This window comes from Peromyscus leucopus, chromosome 13 (genome assembly GCF_004664715.2).
Source record: "Peromyscus leucopus breed LL Stock chromosome 13, UCI_PerLeu_2.1, whole genome shotgun sequence".
Lineage (NCBI taxonomy): Eukaryota > Metazoa > Chordata > Mammalia > Rodentia > Cricetidae > Peromyscus > Peromyscus leucopus.
The window spans coordinates 26879869-26900009 of record NC_051074.1 but is presented as its reverse complement, the minus strand read 5'-3'; the positions used below and the strand labels follow the sequence as shown (position 1 = coordinate 26900009).

Below are 20141 nucleotides of genomic sequence, written 5' to 3'. Positions count from 1 at the left end.
CATGCATGACAATTTGGTTTTCTCTTCCCACCATATGAGTCGTGGGACTTGAACTTAAGCCGTGAGGCTTGGCAGCAGTCACCTTCACTCTCTGAGCCATTTACTTCGCCCACCCAAAAGCTGAACTTTTACTTTATATGCTTAAAATGCAAAGTAATGCTGAACTTGAGGATGTAGACCCTGATGCTCTGGATAATGGGCATCTCCAGAGGAACAAAAGCTGCAGCCATGTGCTGATGACAGAGCTCGGTCAGGCTAGCCCTCCTACATGCTCCCTTGCCTCAGAGATGATCCTCACTGCAAAACAAGGAACACATTGTCTCTGAAACAGAAGAGGAGACTACACAGAAAAAAAAAAAAAAAGATATCCCAGAGGACACCGAGGAGACAAAAACTTATGGCATGGGAATGTATCCAGCACAAAATAAATGCAAATAAACATGAAAAAGGGAGTTATGTTTTCAAAAGATTTTCATAACATGAGACGGGGCTAAAATACACCAAGTGGAAACAAAGGCATGTGTGATAAAATGTCTTCATACATAACGCAGTAAGTGAACTCATCGTGCATTTTAAGTAGGCAGAGGACAATGTCAAGCTAAAAGGAGGAGAGTAGAGGGAATTTGAGAAGCTGGAAAGCAAAAGAAAACAAAAGAAAGAAAAGAAAGAAAGAAAACATAAGTTTCCCCACACTGGTACCAGAGGAGGCAGCAAGATCTCAGGATGAGTACATTACAGGCTCTTGTGTTCTGGGGAAGAAAAACTTGGTAGCAGAGTTAGCATCCTTTGTTGGGTTTTTACAGAGCTGGTTTGTGACTCTGCTGCCTTTGCGAGTAGCTTTCTTTTCTGAGAACATTTCCCCTATTGGCCAGAATCCTGGGCTAGCCATTTAGCTCACAAAGCAGCCCCTGTCTAGATAGTGAGACAGTTCCTCGGCGTTCACCGCAAAAGCTCTGAAACTTGGCACAGAGAAAGCAAACGCTGGACTGTGTGTGATTGCCTCCCTGCAGCAAAAAGACACCAAACAGGTTCAACCTGAAATCGCCCGCAACCTTGCCGGTGCTCACTCCAAAGTCCTGAGATCATTCGACCGGAGCGCCAGCTCTCCACATCTAAGCCTGAAGTAGAGGTTGATGTTCTGGGGTCTACAGCTTACGAATGAGCTCCAGGACACAGGACCTCCTCTGTTTGTCTCTGACTCACACCCACGTGTGTTTCGGTGCTTGGAGGAAGGTTCTTTTTTGTGGATTAGGAAGAAGTAAACTGGTTAGATGAAACCAGGGAGAAAACATTGGGTGCGTGGGAGGGTAGATCACAAGCTTCATATATCAACAAAGCAATCGAATGCACACACACGCTTTGTGACTGACTGTTCAGTGATATCATTGTTTATAAAATAATTTCCTGTCTTCCTCTGTCCCTATCTAGTGAAGGCAAGGGGAACTCCAGAGAAAGCCACGCTGGTGGCATGGAGTCTAGAAACAGATTGGAAGAATGTGAATAAAAACAAAGATGTTTGGCTGGAGAGATGGCTCAGTGGGTAAGAGTATGTACTGCCCTTGCAAAGGACTTGAGTTCAAATCCCAGCACCCGTGCCAGGTGGCCCATAACCCGCAGTAACCCTGGCTCCAGAGAATCAGACACCCGCTTCTGGCTGCCCCAGTGTGGTGGTTTGAATGCTTGGCCCATTGGGAGTGGCTCTGTTAGGAGGTGTGGCCTTGTGGAGTAGGTGTGGCCTTGTGCCACTGTGGAAAGGGGCTTTGAGGTCCCAGATGCTCAAGCTAGGTCTAGTGTCACAGTCACTTCCTGCTGCTTGCAGATCAAGATGTAGATCTCTCAGCTCCTTCTCCAGTCTTGTCTGCCTGCATGCTGCCATGTTTCCTGCCATGACGGTAATGGACTAAATCTCTAAAACTGTAAGCCAGCCCCAATTCAATGTTTTCCTTTATAAGAGTTGCCAAGAGTGTGGTGGCGCATGCCTTTAATCCCAGCACTTGGGAGGTAGAGACAGGCTGATCTCTGTGAGTTGGAGGCCAGCCTGGTCTACAGAGCTAGTTCCAGGACAGCCAGAGTTATTAGACAGAGAAACCCTGTCTCGAAAAGACAAAAAGCAAACAACAACAACAAACAGAGTTGTCGTGGTCATGGTGTCTCGTCACAGCCATAGAATCCCTAACTAAGACACCCAGGCACCTGCACTCACATGCACATACACAGACACACATATACAAAAATAAATATCTTTAAAAAAAGAAAAAGAAAAAAACAACAACTATGCAAGTGTTTTGTAGAAATGCAATAGTGACCGGTGAGCTTGAGTTTCCCTGAAGAAACAGTAAGGAGAAATGGGAAGAGAATGGCCATAGGGTGACCCCAAGGTGCAGTTGTGAAGCACAAGTTTTACATCAAGTCTTCAGAACAGAAGGTCTTCTGCAGTCTGGCATAAGTCTCCCCCAGCTGTATCCTGGGACTATTCAGGCACAGCAATGATTAACGTTATTTATATGGTGCCATTTGCACCTCCAAGGTCCTTACCTTTTTAAAAAAAATAGCTCCCCCCCAAAAAAATAGCTTGTTTAACACTCATAGGAGCACCATGAAATGAACACTGTTGCAGGCTCATTTTACAAATGAAGAAACTGAGGGACTGAACCATTAACTCTTCTGGCGAAGATTGTCACTGATAGTGTCATGCATGATAAAGTAAGGAAATGCGAGCGCTCCCGGGTCCAGCTGTTCCAGTTTTCATACAGACACATCCAGCTGTAGAGCTCACTTAGGATTGTGATAGCTTCGTGTGCCACAGGGTGCCCCGAGTAGGTGTGTTAAGGTGCTTCTGGGGAGATTAGCATTTCAACAGTGCAGGTGGTAAAGCCGATCGCTCTCTCCAGGGCAGCTGGGGATCAGCCTGGCCATCTCGGGCCTGAAGGCCACAAAAGGTGTAAGGAGGGGGAGTCTGATGATGTGGGGGCCTCCGCTCCTTGGGCCCTCAGACTGGGATTAACGTCTCTGGCTGTTTCCCCGCCCTCCCTTACCTTGCTCCCATTTCTCTTCAATGCACAATTTGCAAGAGGATAATGTGTGTGTGTGTGTGTGTGTGTGTGTGTGTGTGTGTGTGTGTGTCTGGGTGTGTGCATGCGTGCGTGGGGTGGGGGAGGGTCCGTTCTCTTCTTCCACCATGTGGGTTCTGGGACAGAACTCAGGATTTCAGGCCAGCACCCTTACCCACTGAGCCACCTTGCCTGCCCTCTCTGATCACTTTCTCTTCCCCCACTTTGAGTCCATCCACTCGCCCTGCATAGGATGGTACTGCTCATGCTGAGGGGCCTTCCCACCCTCAGTTCATTTCTCTGGTGTGCCTCACCAGTCTCCTGGGAAGTTTATAATTCAAACTGGTAAAATTAGCTATCCTGCCATCCATGCATTCAACTCATCCACTGTGGGTTTGAAAGTATTTGAGGGGGACTGGAGAGATGGCTCCTCGCTTAAGAGCACATACCGCTCTTTCTTCCGGAGGACCTGAGCTCAAGTCCCAGCACTTACATCAGGTGGCTCACAAACCACCTGTAACTCCAGGTCCAGGGGCATCTGACTCCTCTGGTCTCTGGGGGCACCTGCACTCACATACACAGACACATCCTTAAGATAATAACAATATATTTTTTAAAGTATTTAAGTCAGATGTTACCTATGATTTTTATCCTTATGCTCAGGGACTAAAGCAGGAGGATGAGGAGTTTGAGGCTGCCCTGAGCTGAATAACAAGCTCCAGTTCCACTCTCTCTCCAAAAACAAGCAACGAACTTATTAAAAAATAGTGGTAGATGCCCTAGAGCAGTGGTTCTCAACCTTCCTAATGCTGGAACCCTTTAATACAGTTCTTTATGTTGTAGTGACCCCAACAATAAAATTATTTTCATTGCTACCTTATAACTGTATGTTTATTATTATTATAAATCATAATGTAAATATCTGATATGTGACCCCGTCCAAGGGTCATGGCCCACAGGTTGAGAACCAATGGAGTGATGATTTGATTAAAAGCATGGGTTGCTCTTATAGAAGACCCTGGTTTGATTTCCAGTGCCCACATGGCAGCTCACACCAATCTGTAACTCCAGTTCCAGGGAATTCAATGTCCCTTTCTGGCCTCTGTAGACACCAGGCATGTACAAGATGCACACACATACATCCATATGCGTAAAATAAAAATAACAATCTTTTAAAAACAGTAAAATCAGGGGTTGGGGATTTAGCTCAGTGGTAAAGCACTTGCCTAGCAAGCGCAAGGCCCTGGGTTTGGTCCTCAGCTCTGGAAAAAAAAAAAAAAACACAGTAAAATCAGCCGGGCGGTGGTGGCGCATGCCTTTAATCCCAGCACTCGGGAGGCAGAGCCAGGTGGAGGATCTCTGTGAGTTCGAGACCAGCCTGGGCTACCAAGTGAGTTCCAGGGAAAGGTACAAAGCTACACAGAGAAACCCTGTCTTGAAAAAACAAAACAAAGCAAAAAAAAAAAATAAAATAAAAAAAACAAACAAACACAAAAACAGTAAAATCATGTTACATTGTCCCTGCTATATACTATGTAGTTAGGCCTATTTATATAGCATTTACTTGTGTTATATACTACAACATATAATATAGAAGTGATTTAATGTATACAGAGACACATGGGAAACACACATGGGACCTGAGCATCTTCAGGTTTGGGTGTGGGTGTGTGGGTCCTGGAATCCAGACCCTGCAAGACCCACGGGTAACTTCATATCTTCTTGGATTTATTTCTCCAGAAAAAAAAAAATCTAATATCCAAATCTTTCCAGGAGTCCAGCAAAACTTTGAGGTCCAGGGAGCAAAAAGATATTATGAATGACTTTGTATTAGAAAAGAGCCCTTTCAGGGACCAATTAGATGGCTCAGAGGGTAAGTAAGGTCACTTGCCACCAAGCCTAACAACCTGAGTTTGATTCTCAGGACCCATATCGTGAAAAGTAGAAACCCAGCTCCCCCCAATTGTCTAAGCACTGTGTGGGACATGCACACCCTGACCCCAGCCGTACATTAAAAAAATCTTTTAGCCCTTGTATTAGTTACTTTCCGATCCCTGTGATCAAACAGCTTCCAGAGAGATAGGAGTCCATCACCACCACCATCATGGAGGGCAAGCATGGCGACTTGGCAGCTGGAGCAGCAAGCCGAGAGCACCCTGGGAACGGCCTGAGCCTCTGAAACCTCAAAGCCCACCCCAAGTGATATACTTCCTCCCAACAAGGACACATGTCATCACTCTCCATCTTGAGACCAAGTTGATAAGTTGGATCCCCAGTCATTCCTCCAATGATGTAGTAGGCCAATCAAGCCGAATTAATAAAATCCAGGTTTAATAAACAGAGCAATGCAACTCCCGGGGGACTCTCGGGGGAGGTAGGCGGGAGCACGAGGTGGAGGCAGGTCTGGTGACCAGGTCTTAAATAGCCTGTAGGAGTGGTCTTGAGCAGCCCTGGGGGAGGAGCTGACCCTTGGCGGGCTTTCTTTGGGGGGGGAGGAGAGAGGTGGGGCCCAGGTAGGGCTTCCACCTAAACATCCCAGACTCCTTGGCTCTATAATGCTGATAGGGCTTCCACCTAAACACAAGTATCAAAATGTCTGAAACTATGGGAAATCTCTCTTTCAAGCCATCACAGCTCCCAACTGGCTTCTATTAATATCCAGCAATATCCGGGGATACATAACAGAATACTCTCACAATTTGCACATCAGAAGAATGCTGTAGAACGAGCTAAGATATCTGGTGTTACAGCAGTGCACATTTAGAGTTCAAAACATTTAAAGATGTGTGTGTGTGTGTGTGTGTGTGTGTGTGTGTGTGTGTGTGTGTGCTTATTCCCTTGAAGCTGGAGTTACAGGTGGTTGTGAGTCACCTGATGTGGGTGCTGCAAGAGCAGTGTGGTGATCTGAAAAGAAATGGCCCCAAAGGGAGTGGCACTATTGTGGGGGGATATTCGATCACACTGTGAACTCGGAGTTCGCATTTTCATTAATTAAATAAAATGAACCTTGGGTCAGGAGGCTGTGTTAGCCACTAGTTGACCCTCCGAAGGCCTCCGGGAGAGGCAGAGAGACACCGGGAGTAGTGGGGTGTGGTTTGGAGTGACACAGACTTTTCTGGTTTGGCAAAGTGGAAGTACAGGTCTTCTGTGGATGCCAGCAAGGAGAAAGGATTGGCTAGTTGCTACTCCGCCTCTCTGAGCTCACAGGTTTCCACCCCAGCCTTTGCATCTTGAGTCTCATTCGTAATTAGAACGATAGAGATTTAGTTAAAGCTACTTTTAGCAGCAACAACAGGGCCAGGGCCTGTGGGAGCAGAATTCTTGCCATGCTGCGACCTGGTTGACCAGGCCACTGCTTGAAGCAGGCTGGGAACTGTGGAATCGCAATTGCTGGCTGAGATAGCAGTAGAGGAAGGCGCAGCCACTGTGCTGATGTTAAAACAACACGCTACTAGGAGGCGTGGCCTTGTTGGAGTAGATGAGGTCTTGTTGAAGGAAATGTGTAGCAGGAATCTTAGAGAGTCTCGTTAATAAAATCAAACCTGAGGCCAGGTATTGGGGTGAACTGGAAGATCAGAGAGCCAGAACAAGCCACAGCTATCTCACCTCGCTGGACCCTCAGCAGCTGGTCTTGCTTCCTCAGACTGGAGGCCTCTGAGTCCTCATCCAGAATGGGTCTCAGCTGAATTGCTGCTCAAAAGCCTGAATGCTTAACCAGGCCAAATGCTTAACCAGCCAAAATGCTTCTAGTTTCTGGTCCTCAGCCTTATATACCTTTCTGCTTTCTATCATCACTCCCTGGGATTAAAGGCTCGGTTTCTGGGATTAAAGGCGTGACGAGTCACCATGCCTGGCTGTATTCTTGAACACATGGATTTCTGCCTCTGGAATGCTAGGATTAAAGGCGTGTGCTACCACTGCCTATCCTCTATGGTTAATATTGTGGCTGTTCTGTCTCTGACCCCAGATAAGTTTATTAGCATGCACAATATTTGGGGGAATACACCCCAGGTAAGTTTATTAGCATGCACAATATTTGGGGGAATACAATACCTCAGAAATGTGTTGCTGTGAGGGTGGGCTTTGAGGTCTCATATATGCTCAAGTCATTCCCAATGTTTCAGATCAGTTCCTGTCACCTGCAAATCAAGATGTAGGACTCTCAGCTACTTCTCCAGCACCATGTCTGTCTGCACACCACCATGTTGTGCCATGATGATAATGGACTGAACCTCTGAAATGTAAGCTATCCCAATGGAATGTTTTCTTTATAAGAGTTGCCGTGGTCATGGTGTCTCTTCACAGCAACAGGAACCCTAACTGAGACAAGCGGCAAGTACTCTTAACCACTGAGCCATCTCTCCAGCCTTTACAGACCACTTTATACGGTGTTTGGTTTTCCTTTCTTCTCTTTTTTTCTTCCTATACTAACCCAGGGTCTTGTGCACGCCAAGGTCATGCCAAGCACATGTTGTTCCACTAAGCTACACCATAGCCCCTACGTCTTCATTACAAATTCTTTCATTTACTCTTCATTAAATCATGGAGGCTGATAACATTCTCCTTCTATGTGTGAAATAGTTCTGAGGGGTCAGGTGACTTGTCCAAGGCCATATGTCAACCCACCACAAAAGCAGGACCAGAATTAGGGACTGTTTCCTGGGTGGGAGAGGCCAGGGAAAGCCTTATTCTTTGGGATCTCTCATACAACCAGTGTGGCCATAAATAACTAAGAAGTGAATGTGGTTGAAAGGTTTTGGTATCAGGAAGAACTAATGTGGTGATGTATTGTGTCCCCGCACCCCAGTAAAATTCATCTGAGGATCAGAGGAAAAAGCCACACTATATAGAAGTCAGGCAATGATAGCACACGCCTTTAATCCTATCACTTGGGAGGCAGGGATCTGTCTGGATCTCTGTGAGTTCAAGGCCACACTGAGTAGCAGAGCCAAGTGTGGTGACACACACCTTTAATGCCAGCACTAACCATAGAGGTCTGGAGGTCTGTACAGACAGACCGGAAGTGACAGGACTGGGCAGGAAGAGGAAGTGATGTAGCTGGGCTGAGAGAGCCAATGAAAGAACAGAAAGGCATATAGGCACGGGTATACAGGAAGTGACTCTCTTTGGAGACTGAGATGTCAGTGAGGTGAGGTTAGCTTGTGGCTTTCCCTATTCCCCTGATCTCTCTCCCCTGATCTCTTTTCACCGCTGTATCTGGCTCCATGTTGTTTCATTTAATAAGACCTTCTAAGATTCGTCTACAAACTTGTAAGTGCCCATTGAAATCTGGAGCGGTGCCTGTACTAGGAGGAAAGAGCTTACAAGAAACGTGTACTTAGTTTAGTGAGTTCTTTTTAAGATTTGTTCATCTTAATGAGTGTGAGTGTTTTGCTTGCGTGAGTGCATGTGTACAACATGCATGTGCCTGGTGCCCTCGGAGGCCAGAAGTGGGCATCAGATCCCCTGGAACTGGAGTTACAGATGGTTGCCCACTGCCATGTCAGTGCTGGGAACTGAAACTTGGTCTTCTTCAAGTGCAACAAATGCTCTCAACCGCTGAGCCCTCTCTCCAGAAAGGCACACCTTTCACCTGGAGATGGTGAACGCTGTTTAACAATGCCTCGTTGTTCGTAGTGTGCCTTCCAGTAACGGGGAAGCGTCTATGTTTTAAACAGAGATTTGCTTTGTTATAGCCCTCAGCTCTCTGCTCCCTCGACCTGACGACCGGCCGTGATAGTGAGAAGGAGGAACTAGGCTCCAGCAACACCAGGGTAGACTAAGAGCAGACAGGAAACACATATGACTGGACCTGAAAGGATGTGACCCAGAAATGCCACCGCTGGCGACCAGTCTCAAGTTTCCATTTTCTTCAGCGTAACACCCTTGGGTTCACTTCAAACCCTGGTAACATCTGTTCAGCGTGGAAGCCTTGCCTTCCTCTGCTTGAGAAATATGGTAGAGGGTTTCACACTGGGTGAGAGGCACAGCAGCCGGCCAAGAAGCAGTTCTGAAACCGCCAGAAGGAAGCATCAGAGAAGCCCCTAGGTGTGGGGCATGGAGGAAGTAGATCACCTTGTGGAAAGAAGCTCACTGAGCCCAGGAGGCTCAGGTTCTTGGGGAGGCTTGATTCCCTGCAGACAAGCAGGACTGGAGTTTATAGGGCTTCCTAGGGCCTTTAAAAGGCAGTGTTTTCGGGGCAGTCATACATATGCTCCTAAGCACCCTTGAAAGCTGGGGGCTGGGAGGGTTCATGTAAAACTCTGGGCTGGAGAAATGGCTCAGCAGTTAAAAGCACTGGCTGCTCTCACAGGGGACCTGAGTTCAGCATCCACATGTTGACTAAAAACCATCTGGAATTCCAGTTCTGGGGGATCTGACACCCTCTGGCCTCCCCAGGCACTGCATTCATGTGGTACATAGACATAAGATGCAAGCAAAACACCCAGACACATTTTAAAAAAAAAGAGAGAAAAGCGTGAACTGCCCTATGTCCTGACAACTAGAAGACCCATACCTGTGGATATCTGAAAAGTGCCCTTAGTTTCCACCTTCGTGTGTCTGTGGATATGTGGGCATAACTGACAGAATATGGAGGGAAATGCAACCACAGAAGTACAACTAGGAGAAAAAGTATTTAGGTGAGCCACATATAAGTGTGCACCAGCAACAGACGAGGCCTTGTGGTGACTTCAGACAGCTGAAAGGGAACCTGTGCTCTAGCCACACAGATCCGGTTTCAGCTGGTGGAATCTAGCTGCTGTTGACCCTCCTTTATATAAAGAAGGGAGTAAGGGTCTGAGCCACCCCCAAACAGCCGTGGTTATTAGCAAGTACGAAATCATCCTTGTATATACTCGATGTCATCTGTCTTCTAGGGAAGGAACTCAGACACAGTGCACATTAGGTACAGCTATGTCATACTGGGTATCTAAGAGTCTCTCAACAGCTATGAGGTATTAACACTGTAAACATTCAGTAACAGTTCTGAAAACTGGCCCTAGAGGAGCCCTGCACCCACCCGAGTCACAGTTTTGATTCAGCTTCTAAGAAAAGGACATTGATGGGGCTGGAGAGATGGCTCAAGTGGTTAAGAGCACTGTCTGCTCTTCCAGAGGACCCGAGTTCAGTTCCCAGCACCCACACAATGGCTCACTACTGTCTATAGCTCCAGTTCTAGAGGACCTGACACCCTCACACGGACATACATGCAGACAAAACACTAATACACATAAAATAAAAAGAGATAAGAAAGAAAAGGGCATTGCTTTGCAAGGACCTTTACATTTTAGAAAGATCTATTTTACCCTTTTACCCATGATGCATTGCCATCCCCTGGAATCGCTTTCACATTCTGTCTCATTGCTATGGGATCCTTTTTTTTTTTTTTGAGACAGAATCTCATATAGCCCAGGCTAGCCTCAACTTCACTATGTTGCCAAGGATAACTTTGAACTTCCTTTTTAAGTAGTTTATTTATGATGATCAGTGACATGTTTGTAGAGGAGAGGGCAAACCAAAACCAAGAGAATTCATAAATACAGGAAAGATTAGGCATATAGGAGGTTCCAAAGAAATATTAAGTTGTGGGTTGGGATATAGTTTGGTGGCAGAGCACTTACTAGTATGAGGCCCTGGGTTCAATCCCTAGCAATGCGTACACACACACACACACACACACACACACACACACACACACACAGTACTTGTATCCTTTAAACCTCAGCTCTTTTGGGTTTTTTTGTTTTTTGTTTTTTTTGAGACAGGGTTTCTCTGTGTAGCCCTGTCTGTTCTGGAACTCACTATGTAGATCAGGCTGGTCTTGAACTCACACAGATCCACCTACCTCTGCCTCTCAAGTCCTCGGATTAAAGGTGTGCATGAGCCACCACCGCCCAGCAACCTCAACTCATTTAAGTAACACAATAAGACAATTTCACGTTGTGATGGTTTGAATGAGCCCCCAAAGCCCATGTATTTGAATACTGGGTCCCCGTTTGGTGGGACTGTCTGGAAGGATTAGGAGGTGTGATCTTGTTGGAGGAAGTGTCTGACTGGGGATCAGCCTTTGTGGTTTCTAAAGTCTCACACCATTCCCACACCAACCACTAAGCCTGGTTGATGGTTTTTTAGCAGCACTCTTACCCCCAAGGAAAAGTCAGGAAACAACAGAAGCCACCGACAAGAGTTTTATCACGACAAGGAGAAAGGGATAGATGTGACCAGGCCTGTGGAAGGACACATGTGAGAAAGAGGGTGAGGGAACACAGGGCCGCCTTATAAAGGCCAGGACACACCTGCACACACAGACCCACGTGGCTGTTCCACGCATGCACATCGACCACGTGGTCATGTCAGCGCGATTATGTGACCACGTAACCATGGGGCATGGGTTATGTGGGACAGAAGACCTGGAAATGAGTAGTCTAAGTGTCCTGCCAGGCATGCACGACCATGGAGGCGTGGTTGGAATTCCTATCACTGGTTAACTTTCTTTTCAATAATTAAAAAAAAAAAAAACTGGATTATAATTGGTATTAAAAGAGAATAAGCTTAAAGTTCAAAGTGTAGAAATGACATTATTTAGACAGAAGCACACATCTGTAAGCTCAGCACTGAGACAGAAGGATTGCCTACAGAGTTTGTGGTCAGTCTAGGTAGGCTAGCCTGGGCTACAGTGTGAGACTCTGTTTTAAAAGAAGCCAAACATGAGCTGGGTGCACCTTTAATCCCAGGACTCAGGAGGCAGAGAGAGGTAGATGGATCTCTGTGAATTCAAGGCCAGCCTGTTCTACACAGTGAGTTTCAGGACAGCCTACACTGAGAAACCCTGTCTCAAAACAAAACAAAACACAAAAGAAGGGGCAGCAGCAGCAGCAAACACAAAAACAAATAAAACATGGTATTTAGTGATTTTTTTTCTCCTGTGACCCTATTAAAATGCTAGTGAAAAAAAAATTAAGAGCACAAGTGAAGGGTAAAGAAGAATTGAAAGAAGCAGAAGGAACCATCAGTTAGTTATCTTAACTTTCCAGTAATTATTTGGAAGTGTGGCTTGTGACACAGTAAGGCTCTCTGGGCAGAGAGGCTTCAGCTGACAGGTCAGTGAAGTGGCCATGCCACTTCATCCAATGTTTAACTTTTCCTCTGGTTCTGTCTCATTTATTCAAAAGCTCTCCTCAAAATAGCAGATTTCCCAGTCTTCCTTCAATGTTTCTATCTAACATGAGGGGATCCCAAAGAAGACACCTGCGGTAGTTTGAATCTAAGTGGACCCCATAAGCTCATAAGGAGTGGCATTATTGGGAGGTGTGGCCTTGTTGGAGGAAGTATGTCACTATGGGGCCAGGCTTTGAGGTTTTCCATGCTCAGGACACGTTCCAGGGAGTCAGTTGACTTCCTGTTACCTCTAAGTCAAGATTTGGACTCTCAGCTCCAGCACGTCTGCCTGCACGCTGCCAGGCTCCTCACCGTGATGATGATGGACTGAACCTCTGAAGCTGTAAGCAGAGCCCCCTCAAATAAATGTTTTCTTTATAAGAGTTGCTGTGGTCATGGTGTCTCTTCACAGCAATAAAAATCTTAAGTAAGAGAAAAGTTGGTACCAGGGACTGAGATGTTGTTGTGATAGGCCTGACCATGCTTTGGTTTGGAGTAATATGTACTTTGGGGACTGGGGTTAGGAAAGCAGTGGAATACTTTAAGCACTGCTTACTGAGACATACTGAATGTGATTTGATGAACTGTGGGGGGCTACCTCAAGAGGTTTTGTTAGCTTTATGTGGCGCTGTTTACCCTTCGAGGAAAGTCATGAGGCACAACAAAACCCACTATGAGAGTTTACTAGAAGGGAGGGACAGGAAAGGGTGTACTTAGGCCTATTTGAGAGACATGTGCAAAAGAGAGGGGAGGGTACGTGGGATTCCCCTTTTATGGACTCCCCCACGCATGCGCATATGGGCCTACATAGCTACGCTACGCATGTGCATGTGCATAGATGACGCGATCATGCTGCGCATGTGACCACGCAGCACACAGCTTATGTAGGACGTTCAGCCCAGGAAATGACTAAGTGTCTCGCCAGTGCATGCGCAGTCATAGGGGCATGGCTAGAATTCCTATTAGATTTCAGAGGAGAAGAATTTTAGTATGTTGCCTAGAAATCATTCTTAGGCTATTTTGGTGAAGGAAGCGGCTGCTTTTTGCCCTTGTCCAAAAAGTTTGCCCGACTAAAGTGAAGAATTTTAGATTAATTCTATTGGCAGAAGAAATCTCAATACAGCCTAATATAGACTCATGTGGTTTTTGGTGGTAACTCTAATTAAACTATATAATGAAAAGGAACTAAAAAGCCTTTAGTTGAGCCAGGTGAGATGGTGCACACCTGTAGTCCCAGCACTCGTGAGGCAGAGGCAGGCAGATCCCACACAGCTAAATTTCCAACTTGTGAAAAGGAATTTAAGAAAAGCTTAGAGCCAGGTGTGGTGGTACACACTTTTAATCCCAGCACTGGGAAAGTAGAGGCTAGTGGATCTCTGAATTTGAGGCCAGCCTGGTCTACAGAGCAAGTTCAAGAACAGCCAAGCGTAGTCAGTGAAGGTGGAAAACAGAAAGCTGGTGAAGATGTAGTTGAATGAGAGGGCCATGTTCCAGCCCCAGCAAGCGGCAGAACTTTGCAGGTTCATCCACGTGGTTCTAGCTTTAGAGTTAAGGATAGAAGAAAAGGATTATGGAAATTGTCTCTGTGGCTAAGGAAAGCTGCTGAGGCCTGGCATGTGTCAGGGGTTCCCTGAATGGAGGCCTGGTAGAAAGGCCATTATGTGAAGTTGAAGTCTAGATTGCCTTGGAGAACTCAAGATGCTAGAGATGCCAGAGTTGTGGGATATTTACTGAGGAGGGCTGCTAACAGGGAGAGGAACCAGCCCAAGGGAAAGAAGTGTGCTGCAGTCAACAAAGCTGAACAGAGTTAGAGATCTGAAGAGCATGTCTATGCAGAGTTAAGAGTTTGCCCAGCTGGCTTTTGGTCTTGCTTTGGTCCAGTATTTCCTCACTGTGCTCCCTCCCCTACATTTTGGAATGGTGATGTACATCCTATGCCATTACATGCTGGAAGTATGTGATCTGCTTTTCAATTTGATTTTACAGTGAATTATAGATCACATGAATCTCAAAAAAGACTTGGAACTTTGAAACAGTGTTGAGACTGCGAAAGACTATGGGGAATTTTGAGGTCAGACTAAATGCATTTCGCATTATGATATTGTTAAAGGTTTATGGGGGCCAGGGAGTAGAATATGGTAGTTTGAATGTATTTGGCTTCCATAAGCTCATAGAGTGGCACTACATGGAGATGTGGCTTTGTTGGAATAGGTGTGACCTTGTTGGAGGACATGTGTCACTGTGCGGGCAGGCTTTGAGGTTTCCTATGCTCAGGATACCACCCAGCGAATCAGTCAACTTCCTGTTGCTACTGAGTCAAGATGTAGGACTCTCAGCTCCAACACCATGTCTGACTGAATGCTGCCATGCTCCTCACCATGATAATAATGGACTGAACCTCTGAAACTGTAAATGAACCCCCGCCGTTAAATGTTTTCATTTATAAGAGTTGCTGTGGTCATGGTGTCTCTTTCACAGCAACAAAAACCTAACTAAAACAACACCATTCTGGAAAACTTTCCAAAATTCCCCAGCAGACATCCTATCCTGTCCCCTGATGGAAACTGAGTCCATGGCATGTCTGAGAATGGGGTCACGCAGCAGAGGTGGGTCATTACCCCACTCACTCATTGCTCTCTCCTTCTTTGCCATGATAAAACTCCCTGAATTACACCTGGACACATGACCAACAGGATAGAAGCATCCCCTCCCAGCCTCCCTTGCACTTCATCATCACGTGACTCCATTCTGGCCAATTAGATGTGATTGGAAAGTTTGGAAGCAAATTGTGGATTGATCCTTTAAATTCTCTGTGCTCTCTGCTGTCTTGCTTCCTCCTGGCCAGCATGAAGGTCTATGGTATAGGTCAGTATCAGTCACTCCCACAGATGACAGAGACCTAAGTAGAAGAAACCCAGGACCCAAATCTCTCTCATCAAGAAATTTCTTTACATGGCTTTCTAGTCTGAAATAAAGTTTGAAATTCTATTTATTTTCAGTCATTATTAAAGCAACATATCCTAATTACTGAGAGGGCCAAGCTTCACATAGATTAGTGGTTCTCAACAAGGTTCCCGCATTACCCGGGTGCTTGTTGGACATGCAAGTCACTGGATTGTACGTCTAGATTAATCAAGTTAGAATGCCTGAGTCTAGTGCAGATACCCATGGTGTCAATAGTCTTCCAGGTCATCCTGTTGCACGCTCAAGTTTAAAAAGCAGGTTACTCATAAGCCCCAGGGGTGAGCTTACTACTATTCTTTTGCTAAATGGACAATGTATCAACCTGCCCTCTGAATTACTCTCTATACCCACAGATTAGTGTGGCTCTCAGAACGGATCAGGGTTTTTTTTGTGCAGTGGACAGTGGTTCATACAGAAACTCACAGCTATGAAAAGTGCAGACCAAGTGTCAGTGGTGTGCATTATTTATTAAGTGGTGCTGTTTACCATACAAGAGAAGACGCAAGGCACAAGAAAACCCACTGTAAGAGTTTATTAAGGGAAGGGAAAGAAGGGGTGTGCATAGGCCTATGGAATGACCATGCAGGAAGAGAGAGAAGGAATAGGTAGAACCCACTTTTATAGATTCCCCCTGACACACACACATGCACATTTGGACTTATGCAGCTATTCCACACATGCGCATAGATTGTGTGTGTTCATGCAGCACACGGATTACATAGGACATTAGTCCCTGGGATGACTAAGCATCTTGCCTGACTACAGGACAGCACATGCTCGGTCATGTAGCTGGGGGTGTGGCTAGAAATTCTAACAGTGTGGTCAGCTACAAATGTAACCTCTGTATCAACAACCCACCAAAGCCTCAGGGACCAGTGCAGAAGACGGGACAGAAGGATTGTAAGTCGAGAGGTTGTGGAGGACCAGAGCGAAACTGTGTCCTCCGAACATGACAAGACCACTCCACTCATAAGCTCTCAGTAGCTGTGGTAGCGCAAGACCAGCACTAGGTCGAGCCAATCATCAGTCTACCACAAAGGGAGGAGGGGCTTGTGGGCCCCACCCCCAACTGAGGAGCTGTTGACAGTGGATGGTTTCTGTAGAAAAGAGAGCCAGTTTTCATGAAGGGTGTGGCTCCTGGAAAGTTGACCATGCTCCAGTAGATGACTCCAAATCCATGAATATTCAGGTGGCACAAACTGTTTTTTTTTTTTTTAAAGGGCACTAGGTGTGTTGACACAAGCCTTTAATACCAGTACTCAAGAAGTAGAGGCAGGTGGATCTCTATGAGTTCAAGGACAGTCTGGACTATATAGTAAGTTCCAGGCTGGCCAAAGCTACATAATGAAACCCTGTCTCAAAATACAAACAAAAATGCGTGCAACAAGTTGGGAAAAGAGCTGTTGGGGTGGATCTAGAAAGAGTTGGGGGGGTGAATATGATCTAAATTCGTTGTATGAAATTCTCAAAGAATTAATAAAAATCATATATAGTTATGCCAATTAACTAGGCATGATGGCACACACCTTTAATCCTAACACTTGGGAGGGAGAAGCAGGCAGGTTTCTGTGAGTTCAAGCACAGCCTGATCTACGTATCAAATTCTAGGACAACCAATACTACATAGAAAGACCCTGTCTCAAATAAAAAAAAAAAAAAAGTCACCAATTAGTCCATGATGGATTCACTTTTTCTCACTAAGAATGTAGATAGGCTTCTAAAGTTTATGGCCACATAGAAACTATGGGGCTTTGTTAGGACAGAATGGAGACTAGCGAGGCTACATTTAGCCTTTGCCTGATATAATCGGTACAGCTCATCTTTTCACCCTCTAGAATCAACACAGAGATAGGTGTTTACCTATGGTTTCAGAACAGAATTGAGAGGTGTTGACCTTTTAAAGTGTTGGTGCCAGGCTGGGTAATAGACATGAAAAGGAGAGGAGAGGACAGAATGGGAAGGGCACTGGTGCTGGGGATGTCTCTCTGTACACTGTGAATATACGTTCTTCCCATTGGTTAACAAATAAGCTGCTTTGGCCTATGGCAAGGCAGTTTAGAGGCAGATGGGAAGGGAGAGAGATAGGAAGAAGAAAGGCAGAGGCAGGGGAGGCGCCAGCTGCCACCAAAGGGGAAGCAAGATGCCAGTAGACTGGTCAAGCCACAGAACACGTGGCAAAACATAGATTAATAGAAATGGGTTAACTTAAGACATAAGAGCTAGCTAGCAAGAGGCCTGCCATAGGCCATACAGTTTGTAATTAATATAAGCCTATGTGTGTTTGCTTGGGTCTGAGCGGCTGTAGGACCAGGCGGGACCGGAGAAACGTTCTGACTACACGTGGGAGCAAAAGAATCTTCCTGCTGTCTCTGAAGGCTGCTAACATAAGCCTGCTGAGATAAGAGTGAACAGGAGAGGCAAACAGGCTCACTGACCAAGTACCCAGTCCTCCAGTGCAGTGTTCTGAATAAGAATAGTCCCCACAGGCTCGTGTGCTTGAATACTTGGTTCCCCAGTTGGAACTGTTTGGTAAGGATTAGGAAGTGAGGATTTGTTGGAGGCGGTGACATAGGTTGCCTTGGCCATGGTGTTTTGTCATGGTGATAGAAAAGTAACTAAGATGCCCAGTGACAGCCAAAAGCTTATTTGCAGGGGAGAGGAGGAGGAGGAAGATGTGAATTTTAGGGGAGATGAATGAGTCTGAAGAAAGGACCACAGCCTGGGTGAAAGTTCATTGTACTCTGGCAGGGCATCAATGGTAGTCATCCCTCCTGCCATGTGTACCGATTTCTCCCAGATGGTGTGATTACCTGGGGAAATTTCACAAGCTGTAGGGCCCCCGGCCCCCCATTTTGGGTAGCTGTTGCCTTGCTTGCCGACCTTGACCAGATGTCCTCCCTATGCTGATTCCCTGCCGGTTTTCCTTCCTCCTGAACGCTCACCGGGGGGGGTTCCTTGTTTGTGTATCCTGCATATTGGGTGTAAACAGCTTAGATGTAAGATTGTAAAACATCAGAACTTCTGCCCTCGGGGGTTCTCCCATTGTGCTGTAAGCCTGTATTTAAGGTTTCCTCCCTCTTTCAATAAACGGCATTCTGCTGAGGCAAATGACCCACTGTCTCTTGTCTCTGTTGTTTGATCCACAGCCCCTCGCTAGGACTTGGTGAATGGGTAGTGGTAGCATGGCCACTACCGCAGCCAGTGAGAAGCCAGGTGCTCTGTTTGGTGTTCAAAGAGGCATTTTGGTGATGCTTGTTATCTGTTGGCATTCAGAACCCCACCCCTTGAGGACCGGTCTTGACCACGTCATTTTATGTAAAGTCCCCTTTAAGAAAAACAAAACCCTTTTTCCAGTGGTGGCACTGCGTGGTGAGGAGCTTTGCGGTCCGAGGGTCGGCTGCTGTCCGTGCCGGTCTCTGGATGCAAGAATAGGGGGCCACAGCTGTGGCTCACTGCAAGGGAAACCGGCTCATCCAGGTGAACCCGGCGTCCCCTGGAGATGATTGAGCCCCTTCTGCTGCTGGGCAAGGAGCGATTTGCTGTAAAGGGTGGTGGTCATGTGGCCCAAATTTATGCTATCCGACAGTCCATCTCCAAAGCCTGGTGTGGACAAGACCTCTAAGAAAGAGATCAAAGATATCCTCATCCAGTATGACAGGACCCTGCTTGTAGCTGATCCCTGTCACTGTGAATCCAAGAGGTTTGGAGGTCCTGTTGCCCGTGCTGGATACCAGAAATCCTACCAATAAGCGCGTCTCAAGGTTCAGAGGTTTACCTTTGCAATAAACATCCCAGGGTAATGTTAAAAAGAAAGGAAGGAAGAAAGGAAGGAAGGAAGGAAGGAAGGAAGGAAGGAAGGAAGGAAGGAAGGAAGGAAGGAAGAGGGAGGGAGGGAGGGAGGGAGGGAGGGAGGGAGGGAGGGAGGGAGGGAGGAAGGAAGAAAGAAAGAAAGACTCTCCCCTCTTTCTCCCTTCTCCTTTTCTCCCTCTCGCCATGAGGTATTGCTTTCTCTCTTTCCCTTTCTTTCTCTCCCTTTCTCCCTTTCTCTCTCTCTCTCTCTCTCCTCTCTATTCCCTCTTTCCTCCCCCTTTAATAATAAAACTTTTCACATGAATGCCGCGTCTGCATGGTGTGAGTAACTTTCCATCGCGACCGCGGCCACCCATGTGCCCCTTGGCTCCACGCACTAAGCCCCCTGTTGGTTTTATTGTGGCACTCTTACCTGCGAGGAAAAGTCACGAGGCACAACAAACCCACTATCAGAGTTTTATTAGGAGGGAGGGAGGGACAGGACAGAATGTGTGGTCAGGCTTGCTGAAAAGACATGTGTGGAGGGTACACGGGACCCACCTTTTATGGACTACCCTGTGCATGTGCACATGGGCCCACATGGTGACTCCACGCATGCACATAGATTACGTGATCACGCTGCACGCAAATTACGTGACAACATAGCGCACGGATTACACAGGACGTTCGGCCTGGTAATGACTAGGCAGAAATGACTGAATGTCTCCGGATCCAGGGCATTCACGATCATGAGGCGGGGTTAGAATTCCTATGGCTCTCACCAGCCATTTTACATAATTGTTTGTTTTTCAACCCCAGCAGTACAGCCTTCAATTAGACAGGAGGAATACACCTTTAAATCTTGATTAACAGTAATCTGAAAGCTGGGAGGTGGTGGTGGCGCATGCCTTTAATCCCAGCCCCGGGAGGCAGAGGCAGGTGGATCTCTGAGTTCAAGGCCAGCCTGATTTGCAGAATGAGTTCCGGGACCGCCAGGGCTACACAGAGAAACTCTTCCTCAAAAAACCAAAAACAAATAAACAAAAAACAAAATAGTAATGTGACATTGCTAAGAAAGTAAACTACAGGTATCCTCAACACACACAGACACACACACACACACTAAGGATGTGAGGAGATGTCTGTTAACTAGTTTGTTTTAACGGTTCCATATTATTT

The 20141-nt window shown here is 46.4% G+C and overlaps 1 pseudogene; it reads left to right on the top strand.

The window, feature by feature from the left end:
* The first annotated feature begins 18355 nt into the window (after positions 1–18355).
* Positions 18356–18922, top strand: LOC114696398 (annotated as a pseudogene).
* Positions 18923–20141: the final 1219 nt, after the last annotated feature.